Here is a 20,301-nt window from a genome sequence, read left to right as displayed (position 1 = left end):
ACCACGTTGATTTCAGCCTCGGAAACCCTGCTTCCCGAGATACAGGCCCCGTTATGGGATGCCAGTATCTCCTATGTATTTGATATCCACCGTCACGTGCCGCAGGACATTTAAATGCATAGGAGATACCAATACCCCATAAGGGAGTGTGTACCTCGGGAAGCAGGGTGTGTCTGAGGCTGAAATCAATGCGTTTAAGCTCAGGAGACAACCTGCTCCCACACACTAATACTACAAATTAAATTAAAGCAGCTTCATTACCTTAGCGGATAGTCGCTAAGGCAATGAAGGGGTTAAGGCACAATAGCATCTTTATTGAGGGCAGAGGGGGTTAGTGATGTGGGTACTTGGGCCTTCACTCACCCCCTCTACCCCCAATAAACATTACAATATGTATTAAATAACAATACACAACCCACAACACCCTGTGTCCATACAGTACATAAAACTAGATTGAACATTTTTATACACATGATTCATACTAGAGGCCAGCGGGGGTCCTCAAGTGGTCCCTGTGGGTGTCCTTGGGCCTCTAGGTGGTCCCTTTGAGGGTCTGGGGGTCCCAATGGCGTCTTCAGGTGGTCCCTGCGGGTGTCTGGGGCTCCTCGGGTTGTCCCCGTGAGTGTCCATGGGCCTCCAGGTGGTCCACGCAGATGTCCGGCAGTCCTCAGATGGTCCCTGTGGGTGTCTGGGGGTCTTCAGGTGGTCCATGTGGCTGTATGGGGGTCCTTTGGTGGTCCCATTGGGGGTCTGGGGGCCCTCAAGTGGTCCCTGCAGGTCCCCCTGGCCTGCGGTACCAATCCTGTATCAAAAAATAAAATTCGGAATACATTGCAATAAATACGACCCTCACCTGCCTCCCCCCCCCCCCCAACACATACAGTACAGTAATGGGCCAAATAACTATTATCCAGATGCAGATATTAGCTAATTTGCCCATTATTAAATAAAACAGTAGCCAGCCAGCATAAATAAAGTTAATAAACCTTTCTACTTACCCGTGCCATCATGAAGGGCATCCTCGTCAACATACTGCAGGGCCATGTCCTCCGTTGCCAGAAAGAATACAATAAATAATACAACCTAATGCCCCTTTAATCTTTTAATGCCCCTTTAACACTTTAATCACATTAGCGGTTAATAACAGCTATAGAAATGATGGGGTTAACCCACCCTCCCCTGTTACATACCCAGGTGGCCTAACCCCCCACCCTGGGCCCACTAAACCCACCCTGTACCCATTGATTGCCATAGTGGTACATCATACCCATATAATATGGGAAATATGAGCCACTATAGCAGTCAATGATCACCCTAATAAAAATACATGAATGCCCAAAATACACAATAATAAAACATACATAAGCACCAAAACACCACAATTCAATTAATTAAAGCACTAGCCAACAAAACAATGAAATAATTTAAAATAGTAACCAACAAAGCAATTAATTACTAAAACCACTAGCCAACATATCAATTGAAACATGGAGCCAATAATAGAATTTATTAATTAAAAACGCTAATCAAAAGAAAAAAATGCATACAAACAAGCCATCCAAATTACAAACTATTTAAACCAAAAACTCAAGATAAATGGAAAAAATAACACTCAACAGAAAACAAGCATTTGCCAAAATATGCATTGGCTATCACTGTTTGATCTGTACCCCAAACGGACACAGATTAATACATTAGTAGTCAATGGGCAATGAAAAACTTTAAAATAAAATAATACAATAAATAAACCTGTAACATTTTTATTACATACATTTCAATATTTTACTTACCTTTAAAAGCGTTGGCCCTCCGTATCCAGGGGTATCAGGAAGCTCTCGTACCGTGACGTCATCAAAGACAATCCAACGCCATCAACCTTGAAGATCCGGAACAGGTAACAAAATTCTTCTTTCTTTTATCTTCTAACACCTGCTTTCTTCATCTGTAATTATTTCTTTGTTTTCTGTAATTTTCTAACTTCATCTATTAATCCACAAAACCCCATGTTAAATCCACAACACGATGTTGTCACATTGGCTTCTTGAGGTAAAATGAGACGTCAAGGCCTTAAATATGGCCTGTGACGTCACATTTTTAGGTCATATGTGACAGCTCCAATCTGATTGGACGCTGTATCATGTGCCCTTAAAGTGACGTTACATCCTTTTGAACTAATGTAACCTATTACATGGTACAGCAACCAATGGGATTGAAGACAATGATGGTTAAGGCTATGCACAATAAATTGATCACAAGATGGGATAAAGGATTGTTTTCCCTTTCAGACCATGCTCTCATCATGACATACTGGGGTTTCCAATGGGTGATAGCCCACAGTTACATTGGACATTAAATAAATATTGAAAGAAAGAAATTAAGCCCCTACTTAACCAATTATGGGAAGAGTAACGATAGATTTTAAATGATATGGAGGAGGTATCGGCCAAAATGGTGTGGGATTTTTCTAAAGTGGTTAATTAATTGCATTTGCATTAGCCAAACAAAGAGAAACAACGGTTGAGGGAGGAACTAGAATCAGAGATTAAAACTCTAGAATCCAAGCGGAAAAGATGATCCTCAACAGGTTAACCCACTTGAGGAGGTTAATTTAAATGACTTCACATAGATAAAATATACCTTTGACTATAACTTACTAACCAGAATTTTTATGAATCCAGTAATGAGGCATTCTTCTTGCTGGCATGGCCTTTACACAGCCGGACATCAAATAGGAAAATTACTCACCTCACATCTAATGTAGGGACAAAAATAGTAGCCCAAAAGGTAATTGAGGAAATGTTCCTGACTTTTATGACTGTATATTGTTCACGTGGTGTGGCTAAAGACAAAGAAATGTCAACTTCTGGAATGAGTTGCTGTTCCTGAATTATCAGAGGAGAAAATTGATAGTTTAAATAAGGCAACTGCGACTTCTGAAGTTCGGATTGCAATAGGCTCACTTAAGAATGGAAGAACATCAGGTCCTGATGGCTTCCCTATTGAATATTATAAACTATTGGTGGGGGAGGAATCCATATTGCTCTTTAAGGTATTACAGTACCGGCAGCTTTTATTCAAACACTTCCCGCACGGCAGGATGCGTGCGGGAAGCGTGGTGACGAGGCTTGTTGCGGCGCACTGTGACGTCACAGTCACGTGCGCGCCCGGCTTCCCCGGGTTCCACGGCTTCCCCGACACCCCTGGAGTTTAAAGTGAGGTAAGCGGGGGTGCAGGGAACCAGAGGGGCAGAGCAGGAGCCGGGTTCGGGGTCGGGAAGGGGGGCTAAAGTGGAGGGGGGTGCGTGGAGGAAACGCGGCGGCACGCGGTCTAGACTGGCGCCAGCCGGAGTAGATCCCGGCATGCCGCCGGCATTTGTTCAAATAAAAGCTGCCGGTACTGTATATGAAATAAAGTGAATACCCTAACTATAGCGCTAAACCTATTAAAGTGTTAACTAAACGTGAATGTGTACCAATTGTGATTAACAAGAGGCCAAAGCTGCCGTAGGCTTCCCACAATGCAAATTACCTCAATTTGCATATAAAGCTGTGAAAGTGAAATTGGGATACCTGGCGCTTAAAGAGTCACTGTGTCCATGGGAAACAAAACCAGTCTCTGAAGAGTGTTTCAAAGTCCAAAACTTGAAGTAGATGGCTGTGATGTTTCTTTCCTGCTACTGTTCTTCAATACACCTGAAATTGATAAAAGGGTACACCATTGCGCAGTACCACTGATATTAGATGTTAACCCCTTATTCCAACTTCCCCAGTGTGGACTGAATACACTTACAGGAGTGTTTCTTTCAGGGTACAGTGAGACATTCTGTGCTTTATTCCCTTTATGTTCTTTATGTACCTCGAATCCCCAGGGTACTTCCTTAAGCCTTGGGATTTTCGTGATATCCAAAAATCACTCGAACTCCACGAACCCCCAAATGAGGAATGTGAACAATAAAGAAGGGGGGTCACAAATTTATTGAAAAAGGCTTATAATAAGCCCTATAAAACCGGCTAGTAAGCCTGCATAAAAACAAATGAACAATAACTCACATGTACTCACATGAATACATGTGTTACAAAACAACACAAGGATGCCGTCCGCTGCTTGTAATGCGCCTCCTGCGCTTGCACCGGAAGAGAAGGGCTCTCTTACAGCTTCTCCTGACCGGTTAGGTGTAGCTGGTGTCTCTCCCCCCACTCGGTTACGTTCCGGTTTGTGACCAGTGGTTATGGCAGACTCCTCACCTCACAAGCCGCAGGGACAGCACTGCGCTCACGGGATCCTAACTCCTCCCACCCTAACGCGTTTCGTGACGTAGGCACGCCACTTTCTCAAAGGGATCTTTGTGACCCCCCTTCTTTATTGTTCACATTCCTAATTTGGGGGTTCGTGGAGTTCTAGTGATTTTGGATATCACGAAAATCCCAAGGCATTAAGGAAGTACCCTGGGGATTCGAGGTACATAAAGAACATAAAGGGAATAAAGCACAGATTGTCTCCACTGTACCCTGAAAGAAACACTCCTGTAAGTGTATTCAGTCCACACTGGGGAAGTTGGAATAAGGGGTTAACATCTAATATCAGTGGTACTGCGCAATGGTGTACCCTTTTATCAATTTCAGGTGTATTGAAGAACAGTAGCAGGAAAGAAACATCACAGCCATCTACTTCAAGTTTTGGACTTTGAAACACTCTTCAGAGACTGGTTTTGTTTCCCATGGACACAGTGACTCTTTAAGCGCCAGGTATCCCAATTTCACTTTCACGGTACTGTATATGAGTTGAAACATTGTTCAGGCCCTTTGCCCTACCAGGAGACCTTAATGACCTTAATTCACAAAGAAGGAAAAGATGGCGCAGACTGTGCTAACTATCGACCAATAACGCTACTAAATACAAAACCGTGGATGCCACAACTGATTCATAAAGACTAATCAGAATTAATTCCAGATAGACTGGGATTCGATAAAATCTGAAGAGTGGCCCATATGATATACTTGTTAGCTAACAGCATGGATCGGGCTATTCCTATTATCGCTGGTTGCTGAAAAGGCATTTGATAGGATTGGAATTGGGATTCCTGTTTTCGGTAATGGAAAAATGTGCACTTGGAGGGAATTTTAACAGCTGGACAAAGGCACTATACAACTCACCTAGAGTCTCTTTCCTAATTAATGGCTCATATGGAGCTTTTCAATATTTTCAAAGCAATGAGGTAGGGATGCCCAATGTTGCCTTATTTGCACTGTCTGTAAAACCATTCGCAGAACTGATAAGACAAGACTCTAAAATATTCTGCCTCACTGTCGACACACCTACTGTATAATGATTCCTTCCCAGTTCCTTCACTGACCTATAAGGGCACACAGGATTTAAGTTCTGACTGCCCGGTTAGAACTAGCATAGTTAATGAGGCCAGCTGCTCTCCTTGGTTGGCTATAAATCCCACAACTCCTTTTTGGTCTTTGCTTGTCAAACATGCTGTTTCACAGGTCAGGAGTCACTTTATTCTTTATTCCTAGCGCTGCATCTTTCCCTGTTCTGCTTCATTCGCGCTCCTACAGTAGTTCTACTCACATTCAGGTACATTCGTGGTGTTTGTTTTGTATTCCCTTTGCACGATTGTCTCCTGTTGATTATTTTTGTCCCTTGTTATTTATTGCTGTTGCATTTAGCACTGCAGTTTCTTACAGTTTATCTTGCTTGTTTTTTTATTTTCCCTTAAGCAATAGTTTATTATTTAGATACCATAGCTTTTTGGTGCAGCTCTGCACATTATTGCAGACTCCATTTTATTTTCACTGTCTTGTTATTTTTGTGTTGTAGTTTAACATATCAGTTTTTATATATTTAGCGCACATTCCCTCACCCCTTGGGAGATGTAGTGCTACGGTGTGTAAGGTACAATACCTGGTGGCTCACAGGAGGCCTGAGCCTCCGCTGCTGGGAGCCTGGGGTGTATCCTGGAACGATGCTCATAGCGCCTCCACCTATATGGAAAGATAAAAGTTTTACTGCATGAACTTCTATGAACTTTATATATACACACCACCAGGTCAAGCATGATCATATATATATCACCATCAATGATAAAGTCCCACACATAAGGGCCCTCAGGCACCTAACCACCCTGGTGTCCCTGAGAAAGTAGTCCCACCCAAAAATGTGTAGATCAGTGCTGCCCACTAGAACTGTTTGTTGGTGCACATGAGGAGTTGGGTACCTGCCGGGTGATACCACACCCGGGCACGCTGTAGAAGATAGGATCCACTGATCCAGCGATGTCAGCAATGAGTCCGCCTCCGCGGTGGGTGGTATCCAGCTTGAGAGTCCCACACTGATGATAGTCTCTATTGGTCTGGTCCTGGACCGCAGGCCGCAGTCACCTTGCGGCGTCTCACTGTGTCCTGGCCCTGATAGTGCTAAGTGGGGCAATGTCCTTGTCTAAGGGCAAGTCCCTACAGCAGCCACAAGCTATGTGGGAGTTGGGGCGTAATGGGGCCTAATTGGGGGTATTTGGCCTAGTGCAGGAGCCACAGACACCTGCACACATAGCCTACGCCTTCCTTGTCCCAGCTCAGACTGCCTCACGGTCCCAGCGCGCGAAATGTATCAGTGTAAGAGCAGGAGAAATCCTGTAACCCTATTGGCTCTGTTGTAGCATGTGATTGCAGCCCCTTGGGCTGCTGGGGATTGTAGTTCCCCATGCTGAGCCTATAGGCAATGGCCGCTGCTCTTCCTGAGCTACTGCGCATGCGCAAACCACTCTCCCTACTGGCCACCGTACCTTGGCTACTCTGCGCATGCGCAGCTTTAAAGATGGCGGTCACCACTAGCCAGGTGCACCGTGGAACCTCAGAAACACCGGAGCGCTCCCTGCCCCCTCCTGTCTGGCTAGTCGCCAGGTTTACCACTGACTCCTGCAGCACCCGCTCCAACCACTTCAGCGGAGTTAAGGAGGAAAGCCCAGGGGGAACCCTGCTACATATATATTTCTAACTCCGGTCTATTGTGGGTTTCCATGCTACCTCCGAATGTTTCATAATCCTGATAGCGCCCAAGCAAAAAGTTGCATTATATGCTGATGTGGTTCTGTGTTTGAGAAGGTCGGAGTCCTCTATTCCTCACCTGATGCAAATTATAGAACGGCTTCAAAATAAACTACAATAAATAAAGTTTGATGTGGCTTGGGGATCAAGATCACTATACCTACATGAAAGCCTACTTTAAGATAGCACTGGAAATTATAACATATGTAGTGGTTGAGATTATGAGAGAACTCTTCAAAATCTACAAATTTAATTATGTCCATATGTGAAATAAAATAGAGACAGATTTAGACTGGTGGAAAGAATTATTGATGTGGTGGGGATGGAACACCACAGTTAAAGTGATGCTGTTACCAAAAATGGTATCTCATGATGGCAATTTGAAAGGCTGGATCAATTGATTTTTTTTAAAATGTTGTCTGGTCTGGGAAAAAGACTAGGATCAAGCAGGACATACTCCGCTCGCCTAAGCTGTTAGGTCGGTTGGCACTCTCTCACTTTAAAAAAATTACCACTGGTCGGCACTTCTAGAGGGAAAATTTTAATTTGTAACATTAGTTCTCACTGGGTAACACACTCAGTTAGCTATGCAAGGGATCCAAATCTCCAAGCTATTCTTTCTTGTGAGACTTAAGGATAGACTATCCTGGCAAGAACATTGTCTAGCTAGTACAGCTTTAAATACTGGTATAGATTGAGAAGAAACAAATTATTTAGAGTGCAATGGTTAATGCCATACACTTGAATCCTATATCTGAGTCCATACCTCAGACCGGAATTCCTAACCTTACTGACTGTTATGTGAAGCGTAGAGATGGGTGGAACAGTCCAAAACCATTTTCCCGGAATTACCCAGTTTTAGTCTAAATCCATTTCCCCACCAAAAACTTAAGCTTGCTGCATGGTCACAGCTTTGAGCACAGCCAGGGTTAAGGTGCATATCCAGAAAACCACCCACAGACAGCTGTTTCGACCTTAATGGGTCTCATCACACTGATGAGACCTATTAAGGCCCGAAACAGCTGTCTGTGGGGGGTTTTCTGGGTATGCACCTTAACCCTGGCTGTGCTCAAAGCTGTGACCATGCAGCAAGCTTAAGCCTATAGGGAACCATGTTAAAAATGGTTTTTGAAGCATATATTTGCTTCCCATGCTTGTTGCAGCAGTAATTGTTATATCCACCTCTCTCCTGGTGGAATATCTCTTAATATACTACAATATACTTAATATCCTGAAGCTGCTTCTCCATGTCAGTGAAGCTCTGAGCTCAATTCATTTGAATTTTCCCCAGACATTCACTTCAATGGAATGCAGAGCTTCTCCGACATGGAAAAGCAGCTTCGCTCATATCGCATGCCTGGAGAAAATGTTCATTTGCTTCTTTTGGCCCCTATTCAATGTGTTGTGAAGCCACCTCCCAGTGCTGGAGAAGAGTTGACCTCCATCCAAGTATTACGACTAATATCTTCTCTAGCAAGGGAAGACGGCATACACGCATATTTTTAACAAGCTTTTGTGATTTCTCACCATGTACATCCTATTCCATACTTTATTCTATGTATACAGCATATATTTTAGTTTAGTTATACTGTATATTATTTTCATATAATTTAGGCAAACATGCTTATACAGAGAAAGATGCAAAAAGAGCTAACTTGATTTGTATCAAAATAAGTAGTACATGCTGGTGTAACAATATCTGTATAATTAAATAGAAGTTCAGTGTAACATTGTGTGAAAAATAAATCTAACACATGAATTTCCCAATTAAACATGAAAGAGTTAAATCTATTGCAAACAGTTTAAATCCTATTATAAATCCATGGAGGATAAATACAAGTAAAAAATAGGTGTCCAATGCACATGTATAGCCGGGGACTTGGGCAACTTCTTGAAGCATACATCCCAGGGGAAAGATCTATTAAAAAAAGCAATGTTTAAGCATTTATTATGTTCTGAATTACTCTACATGTTCTTGAAATCTCAATGTGAGAGGCTTTGTCCTGATTATTGTCTCCTTGAATATGTTTCGTTATCCATTTTCGTGAAAAAAATATTAAAGATTTGTACTTCGTAATGTTGAAACTATCTTCCTACTCTACGTCCTCTTTCATCTACAGTACCAATATTTAATTTAATAATCACTGCTGGTGCATGGCTAATTTAGATCTATAAATCTGGCGCCTGGTGTTTTACCTGTTAATAAGTATTTTTCTTATAGGTACTGCATTGTGAAATATAATAAGCTATGTGCATCCTTTTGCTAAACGAGACCATGTGTTGTTAAGTGCTTATTTAAATCTATTAGTACGTTTCCTGTGTGGCTGTAAAAAAAAATAGCATTGGAAGGTTTCTTTGTATCAAAGTTAAATTCTGATTAGATTTGCAGAGATTTTAATTATTGCAATCTTGATTGCTTTTTAAGTTTGAGTAGATATTGATTTTGATGACAAATTAAAAAAAACCTGTAATTTCATATATTGTTGCTATTTTGAAGTGCAATAAATACTGGACTGAATGTCATAAATATTTTCACATGTTCAATATTATTTGTAAAATTAAAGTTTCAATTTGTAACTTTATTTCATCTGTACAACACAGGACCACAATTCTTAAGTTATTGTATGTCCTGCAGAACCTAGTGTGACCTGTTGGTGATATACTGTAAATATGTTGATTTTGCAGGATTAAATTATTGTATATTTACAATTTTACAATCGTAAATTTAGCCCCCAAGGCCCCCTTTCGGGGACGACTAATTCTATAAATGGTTAACAGCCTAAATGGATTAACTGGGTGGGCTCACTAAGGATGTTGACCCTCCCAACTATAGGCCTCATGCCGTAAAGTCCGATAGAAAAAATCGCCCCGATTTTTAATTCACCATTTTTGACAGTGTGCTACAGTAACATGGTATGCAGATAGCCCCGAATACCAGTGATTGCAACATTTGCAAACATGGCGAGTAGCCAGCGACGAGATGCTCGGCCTTATGAAAAGGACTCACCAGGCGAGGTTGATTCTGCTGCAGAGAGAGAGAGAGAGCTACCTCTCTCTGCGCAAATCTCGGACGAAATAAAAAAATGTAAATTTCAATTTGATTACTAGTGTAGATGAGCAGGGGGTCTCCGGAGCAGAACCGCGTTGTTTTCAGGTCTGGGGACCCCCTGCTTCCTGAGACACAGGCCCCGTTATGGGGTGCCGGTATCTCCTATGCATTGAAATGTCCCGGTCACATGACACAGGACATTTACATGCATAGGATATACCGGCACCCCATAATGGGGCCTTTATCTCGGGAAGCAAGGGGTCCCGGACCTGAAAACAACACGGTTCTGCTCCGGAGACCCCCTGCTCATCTGCACTAGTAATACAATTTAAATTAAAATATGTAGTAAGCACCAATACACAACCCATCCCCTGTGCCCCCACATAAAACCATTACTTATTTATAGGAACACACGATTGATAACATAGACCAGCAGGTGTCCCCGGGTTGTCCCCATGGGTGCATGGGTGTCCGGGGATCCTTGGTGGGTCCCCGCTTGCCTGCGTACCATCCGTGTTGTAAAAAAAAATTAAGATGGCCTCCATTTCAATAAATACACCACTCCCCAAACACATACAGTACAGTAATGTGCAAAATAACTACAGCTGAACCCCGTTATAATGCGGTCCTCAGGGGCCACCCGATCAGACCGTGTTATTACTGGGGTCTCGCTAATTAAAAAAAAAATGGCCGCCGTGATCTGGGACTCCGCGCTGCCGAAGGGGGAGAGCTGAGATAACTCTCCCAGAGCCCAGCGTCGCAATGGCAGGCCCCCAGACCCCCCCCCCCACTCCCAGCAGCACTTACCCTTAACCAGCATCTGCAGCAGTTGATCTGTGCAGAGAAGCTGCGTTCCCGGACAGGGATCAGTCCCCTTCAATTCTCCCCCACAGCAGCAGAGATACAGGCAGGGAGAAGGGGGGGGGCTCTCCCTGAGCCCAGCGTCACACCAAACCACCCACACACACACACCCCACAGCAGCACTTACCCAGCATGTGCAACAGTTGATCAGTGCAGAGAAGCTGCGAGGGGGAGGAGAGCTCACGCAGCCTTTGCTGGGATGTCAGTTGTTTCGGAGTTCCTCGGCCAGGAATCAGCGCCCTTCAATCCTCCCCCACAGCAACAGAGATATAGGCAGGGAGAGGGGGGGGGGGCTCTCCCTGAGCCCAGCATCGCAGCGGCAGGCCCAAAACAGCAGTACCCCCATCCCCCCCCCACACACCACAGCAGTACCCCTGTCCCCCCCCACACCCCACAGCAGTACCACCCCCCCACACACACCCCACAGCAGTACCAACCCCCCCACACCCACAGCAGTACCACCCCACCGTAGTACCACCCCACAACAGTACCACCCCACACCCCACAGCAGTACCACCCCACAGCAGTACTTACCCAGCATCTGCAACAGTTGATCTGTGCAGAGAAGCTGCGAGGGGGAGGAGAGCTCACGGACTGTCAGCTGTTTTTGAGTTCCCAGCCAGGGATCAGCTCCCTTCAATTCTCCCCCACAGATGCAGAGATACAGGCAGGGAGAGGGGGGGGTGGCTCCCTGAGCCCAGCGTCGCACCAAACCACAGCAGCAGCACCCCCAAACCACAGCAGCAAAACAGCAGCACACCCCACACCCCACAGCAGCACTTACCCAGCATCTGCAACAGTTGATCTGTGCAGAGAAGCTGCGAGGGGGAGGCAAGCTCACGCAGCCTTTGCTGGGATGTCAGTAGTTTCTGAGTTCCTCGGCCAGGGATCAGCTCCCTTCAATCCTCCCCCACAGCAACAGAGATACAGGCAGGGAAAGGGGGGCTCTCCCTGAGCCCAGCGTCGCAGTGGCAGGCCCAAAACAATGTGCTGTGAGAGTGTTCAGATTGTGCTGTGAGAGTGTGCTGTGAGAGTGTGTGCAGTGTGCAGTGAGAGTGTGTGCAGTGAGAGTGAGTGCTGGGAGTGTGTGCAGTGAGAGTGTGTGCTGTGAGCAGTGTGCAGTGAGTGCAGTGAGTGTGTGCAGTGAGCAGTGTGTGCAGTGAGAGTGTGTGCAGTGAGTGCTGGGAGTGTGTGCAGTGTGCAGTGAGAGTGTGTGCAGTGAGAGTGTGTGCAGTGAGAGTGTGTGCAGTGAGAGTGTGTGCAGTGAGTGCTGGGAGTGTGTGCAGTGAGAGTGTGTGCAGTGAGAGTGTGCAGTGAGTGCTGGGAGTGTGTGCAGTGAGAGTGTGTGTAGTGAGAGTGTGTGCTGTGAGCAGAGTGCTGGGAGTGTGTGCAGTGAGTGTGTGTGCTGGGAGTGTGTGCAGTGTGCAGTGAGAGTTTGTGCAGTGAGAGTGTGTGCTGGGAGAGTGTGCAGTGTGCAGTGAGAGTGTGTGCAGTGAGAGTGTGTGCAGTGAGAGTGTGTGCTGTGTGCAGTGAGAGTGTGTGCAGTGAGAGTGAGTGCTGGGAGCAGTGTGCTGGGAGTGTGTGCAGTGAGAGTGTGTGCTGGGAGTGTGTGCAATGTGCAGTGAGAGTGTGTGCAGTGAGAGTGTGTGCTGGGAGTGTGTGCAGTGTGCAGTGAGAGTGTGCAGTGAGAGTGTGTGCAGTGTGCAGTGAGAGTGTGTGCAGTGAGAGTGAGTGCTGGGTGTGTGTGCAGTGAGTGTGTGCTGTGAGCAGTGTGCAGTGAGTGCTGGGAGTGTGTGCAGTGAGCAGTGTGTGCAGTGAGAGTGTGTACAGTGAGTGCTGGGAGTATGTGCAGTGTGCAGTGAGAGTGTGTGCAGTGAGAGTGTGTGCAGTGAGTGTGTGTGCAGTGAGTGTGGGCAGTGAGAGTGTGTGCAGTGAGAGTGTGTGCAGTGAGAGTGTGTGCAGTGAGTGCTGGGAGTGTGTGCAGTGTGCAGTGAGAGTGTGTGCAGTGAGAGTGTGTGCAGTGAGAGTGTGTGCAGTGAGTGCTGGGAGTTCTGGGAGTGTGTGCAGTGAGAGTGTGTGCAGTGAGAGTGTGTGCTGTGAGCAGTGTGCTGGGAGTGTGTGCAGTGAGAGTGTGTGCTGGGAGTGTGTGCAGTGTGCAGTGAGAGTGTGTGCAGTGAGAGTGTGTGCTGGGAGTGTGTGCAGTGTGCAGTGAGATTGTGTGCAGTGAGAGTGTGTGCAGTGAGTGCTGGGAGTGCTGGGAGTGTGTGCAGTGAGAGTGTGTGCAGTGAGAGTGTGTGCTGTGAGCAGTGTGCTGGGAGTGTGTGCAGTGAGAGTGTGTGCTGGGAGTGTGTGCAGTGTGCAGTGAGAGTGTGTGCTGTGAGCAGAGTGCTGGGAGTGTGTGCAGTGAGTGTGTGTGCTGGGAGTGTGTGCAGTGTGCAGTGAGAGTTTGTGCAGTGAGAGTGTGTGCTGGGAGAGTGTGCAGTGTGCAGTGAGAGTGTGTGCAGTGAGAGTGTGTGCAGTGAGAGTGTGTGCTGTGTGCAGTGAGAGTGTGTGTAGTGAGAGTGAGTGCTGGGAGCAGTGTGCTGGGAGTGTGTGCAGTGAGAGTGTGTGCTGGGAGTGTGTGCAGTGTGCAGTGAGAGTGTGTGCAGTGAGAGTGTGTGCAGTGAGAGTGTGTGCAGTGAGTGTGGGCAGTGAGAGTGTGTGCAGTGAGAGTGTGTGCAGTGAGAGTGTGTGCAGTGAGTGCTGGGAGTGTGTGCAGTGTGCAGAGTGAGTGTGTGCAGTGAGAGTGTGTGCAGTGAGAGTGTGTGCAGTGAGAGTGTGTGCAGTGAGTGCTGGGAGTGTGTGCAGTGAGAGTGTGTGCAGTGAGAGTGTGTGCTGTGAGCAGTGTGCTGGGAGTGTGTGCAGTGAAAGTGTGTGCTGGGAGTGTGTGCAGTGTGCAATGTGTAGTGAGAGTGTGTGCAGTGAGAGTGTGTGCTGGGAGTGTGTGCAGTGTGCAGTGAGATTGTGTGCAGTGAGAGTGTGTGCAGTGAGAGTGTGTGCAGTGAGAGTGTGTGCAGTGAGAAAGTGTGCAGTGTGCAGTGTGCAGTGTGCAGTGTGCAAAAAAAATGTAAAAAAATAAATTAAAAAAAATATTTAAAAAAAAAAAAAAAAATTAAATGGGAGCCATGTGAAAACCGCGTTATAACGGGTAGCGCTATAACGTGGTTTAGCTGTATTATCCAGATATGGATAATACATCAGTTGTCAATTATTAAACAAAACATTAGCCAGGCAGCCCTGCCATTATGAAGGGCATCCTTGTCAGCATACTGCAGGGCCATGACCTCCGTTGCCAGTAAGAATACATAAAGAATTAAATCTAATGGCCCCTAACCCCTTAATCACCTTAGCATTAATAACCGCTATAGTAATTAAGGGGTTAACCCAGCCTCCTCCGCTACCCACCCATGAGGCCTAACCACCCACCAAGACCCACTATACCCACCCTGTACCCATTGATTGGCATAGTAGTACATCATACCCATATAATATGGGCATGATAGGCTACTGTAGCAGTTAATGGTAATCTTAATACAAAAACATGAATGTCCAAAATACACAATAATCAAACATATACAAGAGCCTAAATCCCCAAAAAACTAAAATTAGCCAACCAATCAATTACCTAAATAAAACCAATAGCCAATCAATTAAAGAAATAAAACCACTAGGCATTCAATAAAATCATTAGAACCACTATGCAATCAATTACATAAATCATACCACTAGCCAAACAATACATTTAATACATAAAAGCTGTAAGCAACACAACAATTAATACAACCCTTGGCAACACATACATAAAAACCAGTAGCCAACAAAATACATAAATTAATAAAACACTAACCAATCTGTCCCCCCAAAAATACACAAGCCATCACAATTCAAAACAAATTAATCTAAACAATAAACAGAAATAGAGAATATAACAGTCAATAGAAGAAATGCATTTGCCAAAAAATACATTGGCTACCACTGTATTCATCTTTACCCAAAACAGGCACAGATGAATACATTAGCAGTCAAAAGGCAAAGAAAAACATTAAAAAAAAAAAAATCCAATAAAAAAACCTGTAAAATTAAAAGTACATACATTCAATATTTATATTACCTTTAGAAGTGTTGCTTTGTTTATTGTGGTTGCTTTGTTTGAATTTCATGGTTTGTGACCAATTATATGCAATGAAATGAATGAATTGTAATGTGTACAGTACTGTGCTACTGTGCTACTGTGCTACTGTGCTACTGTGCTACTGTGCTACTGTGCTTCTGTGCTACTGTGCTACTGTGTCAATTTCAGGTGTTTAAAAGCCAGAACACTAAAATGACATTTTATGCACTCGCCTACACTCGCGTCTTAAGGCGGTACGGTTGGAAGAAATCCCGCGCCATGACATGGGTATTCCAAGGTATACACTTCGTGATTTGTTAAAATAATGACTGCTGCATCTGTACTCATAGGGTCCTCCTCTGCAATAACTGAGGATCCTGGACTTCTTGGCCTCATGCTGATGAGGATCATTGTGTCGTTGGGTAAGAGTTGGTGCCATTGTGGGTTGAGGACGGTGAATTTTAATCTTGGCAAAGGTAAGAAACACATTTATTGTATTTTATTTAATTGTGTATTTTTTTTATGTTGCCCATTGACTGGCAATGTGTTTATCTATGCCCCTTTCTGGATTTATATAAGCCCATTGACAATCAATGTATTTTTTGGGAAATGTTTGTTTTCTTAAAAGCGCTGTTGGTTTGGCACCTGGAATCTGCGCTCCTCATTGGCTGCAGGTCCCCTTATGGGTTTCAGTGTCTCCTTCACCAACATCTACAGCCTATCAGAGCGTGGTAATTCTCCTGCCAGCCAATCACCAATTTTCCCGTAGTGAAAGCCAGGAGGGCACCTTTATTCAGTCTGTAAAGGGGCATGCGCCAACCTGATACCTCTACCTCTTTGCATACTGAGCCCACCCGCTGTCTAGGCTCCACAGAGTCTGTGTTCTGACAATTGGTGGCCGGATAGCCCTGTGTTAGCCCAGGATGTGGGTACTCAAGCAGAACTGCAGTACCCCACCTGTTCTATAACCTTGGCATCCCTGAGGCTTTCAAGTCAGGACTCCGCATAGACCCATAGGCACCAAGCTTTGTAGTCATATGGTCTACCGGAATCCATGACATGAAAATCCCACAGTTCATTTACAGGTTATCAGTACATTTACCTATTAAACATAATTTTTTAATAAAATATAGTGTCCTGTCTTATGTGTGGTAAAATATATGTCCCTGTTCTGGTGTCAGGGATGGAGTGAGTATATATATATTTCCTGCACTCACTAGCCTCATTTTGGCACACTTTAGAAATGACTTTAAAGACTTTTACACACAAGAAAGCACTCTCAGCTTTATCACATAGCTGGAGTCCCCCCTGAACCTCTATACCGGGTCCAGGGTACCTGGGCATGTATCTGGGTACCTCTCCTTATACTAGGGACCTCTCTTTATTCTAGGGACCACGTGTATGATTGCAGGTATACATTAACCCTTTCATGGCCGTTTACCTTGTCTGGAAGATGCTGCAGCAGGAATCCTTGTGGTTAGTCGTAATAGCGCTTTTAGAGTCAGAGTTTGCCCGGAGCAATGTGCTTTGCTTCATCCAAAAATCTCACTCGATTCTCAGATCCGACTCCTGGGGTATCCCATAGCTCTGGAACCCCAATATATAGCCACATTCTGTAAAGACTTTATCCGACAAACCAACCCAGAAACTTACAGCCTAGAAATTTACCGGTCACAGCATCCCAGGAAAGGCAAAACACACAGAAATCTTTAATGTTGCATAATTGGCACACAGTCACAGTAATGTATTTAGGACATCTGGGTCCAAGAGCTGACACTCTAGGACCTCAACACACGGATCAGGGGTAACCAAGTGGGCAGAACATTTATTAGTGAGCATGGTTAACCCCTTCACCGTTACAGTGATGGGGTACAGGGGGTGGGGAATGGGGATAGATGCCCCGGGGAGGGTGGTTAGGCTTCTCGGGTGGGTAGGGACAGGGTTAACCCCTTAATTATTATAGTGGTTAATAATCGCTAAGATGATTAAAGAGGTTAGTGGCCAGTACAGTAGTTAGCTTTTAAAATTTTAGCGTTGCTGCCCATGGCAGACATGGAGGACCATGAGCAGGACGAGAGCAGCCATCATCCTGGCAGGGGTAAGTACAACTTTCATTTACTATATGCTGGCTGGGTACTGCTTTATTTTTAATGGGCAAATGCGTTATTACCCAAATCTGGATAATAGGGATTTTGCCCATTACTTTATGTGTTGTGGGGGGGAGGGTTGTTGGGGGTAGTGGAGGAGGGTAGTAGGGTGCCCGTTCATTGCTATTGGCGTTATCTTTGCTCCCTCTGAGGACATAGGTAACCACACAGGCAATCAATGGATGTATTGGTTATTTATTGTATTTTAATGTTTATTGGGGGTAGTGGGGGTGGGTGAAGGCGTTGTTGCCCCAGGGTGGGTGACTAGCCGCTGAGGTAATTAATCTGTTTTTATTTTAATAACATAGAATTGAAGCAGGGGGTCTCCGGAGCTGAATTAATTTCAATCTAGGGGACCCCCTGCTTCCTGAGTTCCCAGCATTGTTTAAATGTCCTGCATCACATGACCAGGACATTTAAACTTTGCGGCGATACCAGCACCCCATACCGGTGGCTGTAACTCAGGAATCAGGGGATCCCCAAGACTGAAATTAATGCGGTTCAGCCCCTGCTTCAATACTGTGTTATTAAAATAAAATAAAAACAGTGCGATCGCCTGTAAGAGCTGTGCAGGGAGATGCACCTCTCTTTGGTCAGCTCTCCCTGTGCAGCTCTCTCTGTATAGCTCTTACAGACTGCAGGAAGATTGCAGGGGCAGAACTTTGAAAAAATCTGAGCTAAAGACACTGCTAACCTGAGTGGTATGGCATTTTCCTACATCATGGTATCTGACCCACGATAACTTTTTCTGAATAACGTGATAACACAAACGTCTTACCGTGAGGTATGTCATGCCAAAATATGGCAGTGATTTTATCGAAGCAACTAGAATACGGCCCTATGACTCCTTCAAGCATTAACAATGAGCTCAACCTCAGTTCCTTTTTTTAATCTTTAATATTTTCTGAGGACATTGTACACTCCAAACATAGGGACTCATTTTTACATGCACTTCAAAGAAGCTGTATGAGTATTTGAGCCTACTTTTAACTGTTTAAACTCACTGGGACACCAGAGAAGCCTATGGGCCTTTGATGTTTTATATAAATTAGGGTTGGTTGCCCATTTGATGGAGTCTAATCCACTTTTGTCCTCTCTTCAGATACTCGCACCTCGCTCCCTATACCTCTATGGCTTCTCCTGTGACTGACTGGCACATACAGGCATTCTGTTGCATTATCCCACAACTGGATTCCGCAACTCTGATTCTGCCCCTCTCTCCATCTGGTCTCTACCTTCTACCGCCTTCATTTGGTTAATTTGGCTCAAATGTTCATTCTAATCTCCTGGCTATTTTATCTGAGATTTGCCTATATGCAATACATCTGGTATTATATGTTTGTGTACTGCTCACCTGTGCTTTACAGTATATGAGTAGGGTGATCGAGTCTATTGGATGTAATTTATATCAACATATCTGTGACCACTTCCATTATCACCAGTAGCTATGACATTTAGCTGTATTTTGCCCATATCAATATATGTGTGTATGATGTATTTTAACTAAATGCTGCACTTCATGCTGTCTGTGCTTTTCCATTAACATTTGTCCCTCTTGTTTTATTTGCATACTGAGTGTATCTCTATCAATTGGAATTTACTTAATTCGTTTCGGTGCTTGGGAGAAGTAGGACTGCACATGCTCAGCATACACATCTAGTCTGTGTACCGCTGTTTCTGCTTTGTCCTGGTTTTATCTCTCTTCGGCTAATGTTACTGGGTGAAGGAACTTCTGACAGATACAGTACTAGTGACGTCAGACGTCGTGCGGCCATAAACAGGGCATACCTCAATACACTCATGTATCGTAACATGGATTACAAGTTATTTGCTGAGAGCCTAAGTTGATTTACCACTACATGAACTCTTCTGACATTTTGGAGGAATAAGTCTTGATTTTGTGATTGAGAGAAGAACTGCATTTCTATACATGTTTTCATGAGAATGGGCCTGAAGAAAGGAGTATAACCTTGAAAATGTGCCACACTTATAGATTATGTATTTTTTTAAGTCAATTTGTAGTAGGGTTTTTCCTACACTTTTCTTTACCTCCTATTTTTCTTTGTCATTGGCGTTGTCTTTTCCCCCCATTTAGTAAATGGTATATGGATTTTTTTAATTTTGGATCTTCAGATCAAGAACTATATCAGTATTAATTACTATTATTATGAGCACCTAGACTTTAATTTTCATAATAATGAAAGACTCATTTTCTTACCCGTATATGCTTACCAGCAAGGTATTCTTACCAGCATACGTCTCTTTGGATACACCATTTATGTGACACTTTGTATATGAGTGTTTTGTATTGTGTTTTTTTCACATTTTCATGCACGTTGTTTTGCATACCGTATAGCACATTGTATGCATTTAGTATTCATTTAAATTCCTCCTTTTTATATAAAAAAAATTTGCTTCGCTTTTTACATCACGAGTGCGGGGAACCCCATGTCTACACTTAAAACATTGATGATAATGTAAAAAAGGAAAACATACCTAAATGAGAGAAACAAGAGTTAATCATCAATAAATAAACCACAAATGTATGTGTGGTTTATAAAAGTCATATACAATTCCTATATATTAGCAGAATGAGGATAAGATCAAACAAATAAAAAATTATCAGTGATGTTAAAAAACAATTTAACTGAACAATTCTTCAATATTGAACAGAAATAAAAGGATGCCAAAAAGAAAAATCACATTTCAAATCGTATTGTATTGTATGTCTTTATTTATATAGCGCCATTAATGTACATACTGTAGCGCTTCACAGTAGTAATACACGTGGTAATCAAATAAATAACAGATAATATAAATAACAGATCATGGGAATAAGTGCTTTAGACATAAAAGTAACATTAAGGAAGAGGAGTCCCTGCCCCGAGGAGCTTACAGTCTAATTGGTAGGTAGGGAGAACGTACAGAGACAGTAGGAGGGAGTTCTGGTAAGTGCGTCTGCAGGGGGCCAAGCTTTATGTATCATGTGTCCAGAATATCCACAGTGCTATTCATATGCTTCTTTAAGCAAGTGTGTCTTAAGG

At 44.0% G+C, this 20,301-nt stretch overlaps 1 long non-coding RNA gene across 2 annotated transcripts in view; it reads left to right on the top strand.

Annotated features, from left to right (window-relative positions):
- LOC142488729 (uncharacterized) overlaps positions 1-19,933 on the top strand; it is a 127,262-nt gene extending 107,329 nt beyond the window's left edge. For both annotated transcript variants that reach the window (XR_012799617.1, XR_012799619.1), the window contains exons 3-4: positions 15,461-15,586; positions 18,360-19,933. This is a non-coding gene — a long non-coding RNA (uncharacterized LOC142488729). The remainder of the gene's footprint in view (positions 1-15,460; positions 15,587-18,359) is intronic.
- Positions 19,934-20,301: the final 368 nt, after the last annotated feature.

This window comes from Ascaphus truei, chromosome 2 (genome assembly GCF_040206685.1).
Source record: "Ascaphus truei isolate aAscTru1 chromosome 2, aAscTru1.hap1, whole genome shotgun sequence".
Taxonomy (NCBI): Eukaryota; Metazoa; Chordata; class Amphibia; order Anura; family Ascaphidae; genus Ascaphus; species Ascaphus truei.
Note: the sequence above shows the minus strand (reverse complement) of the source record. Positions and strands in the feature narration are given on the sequence as shown.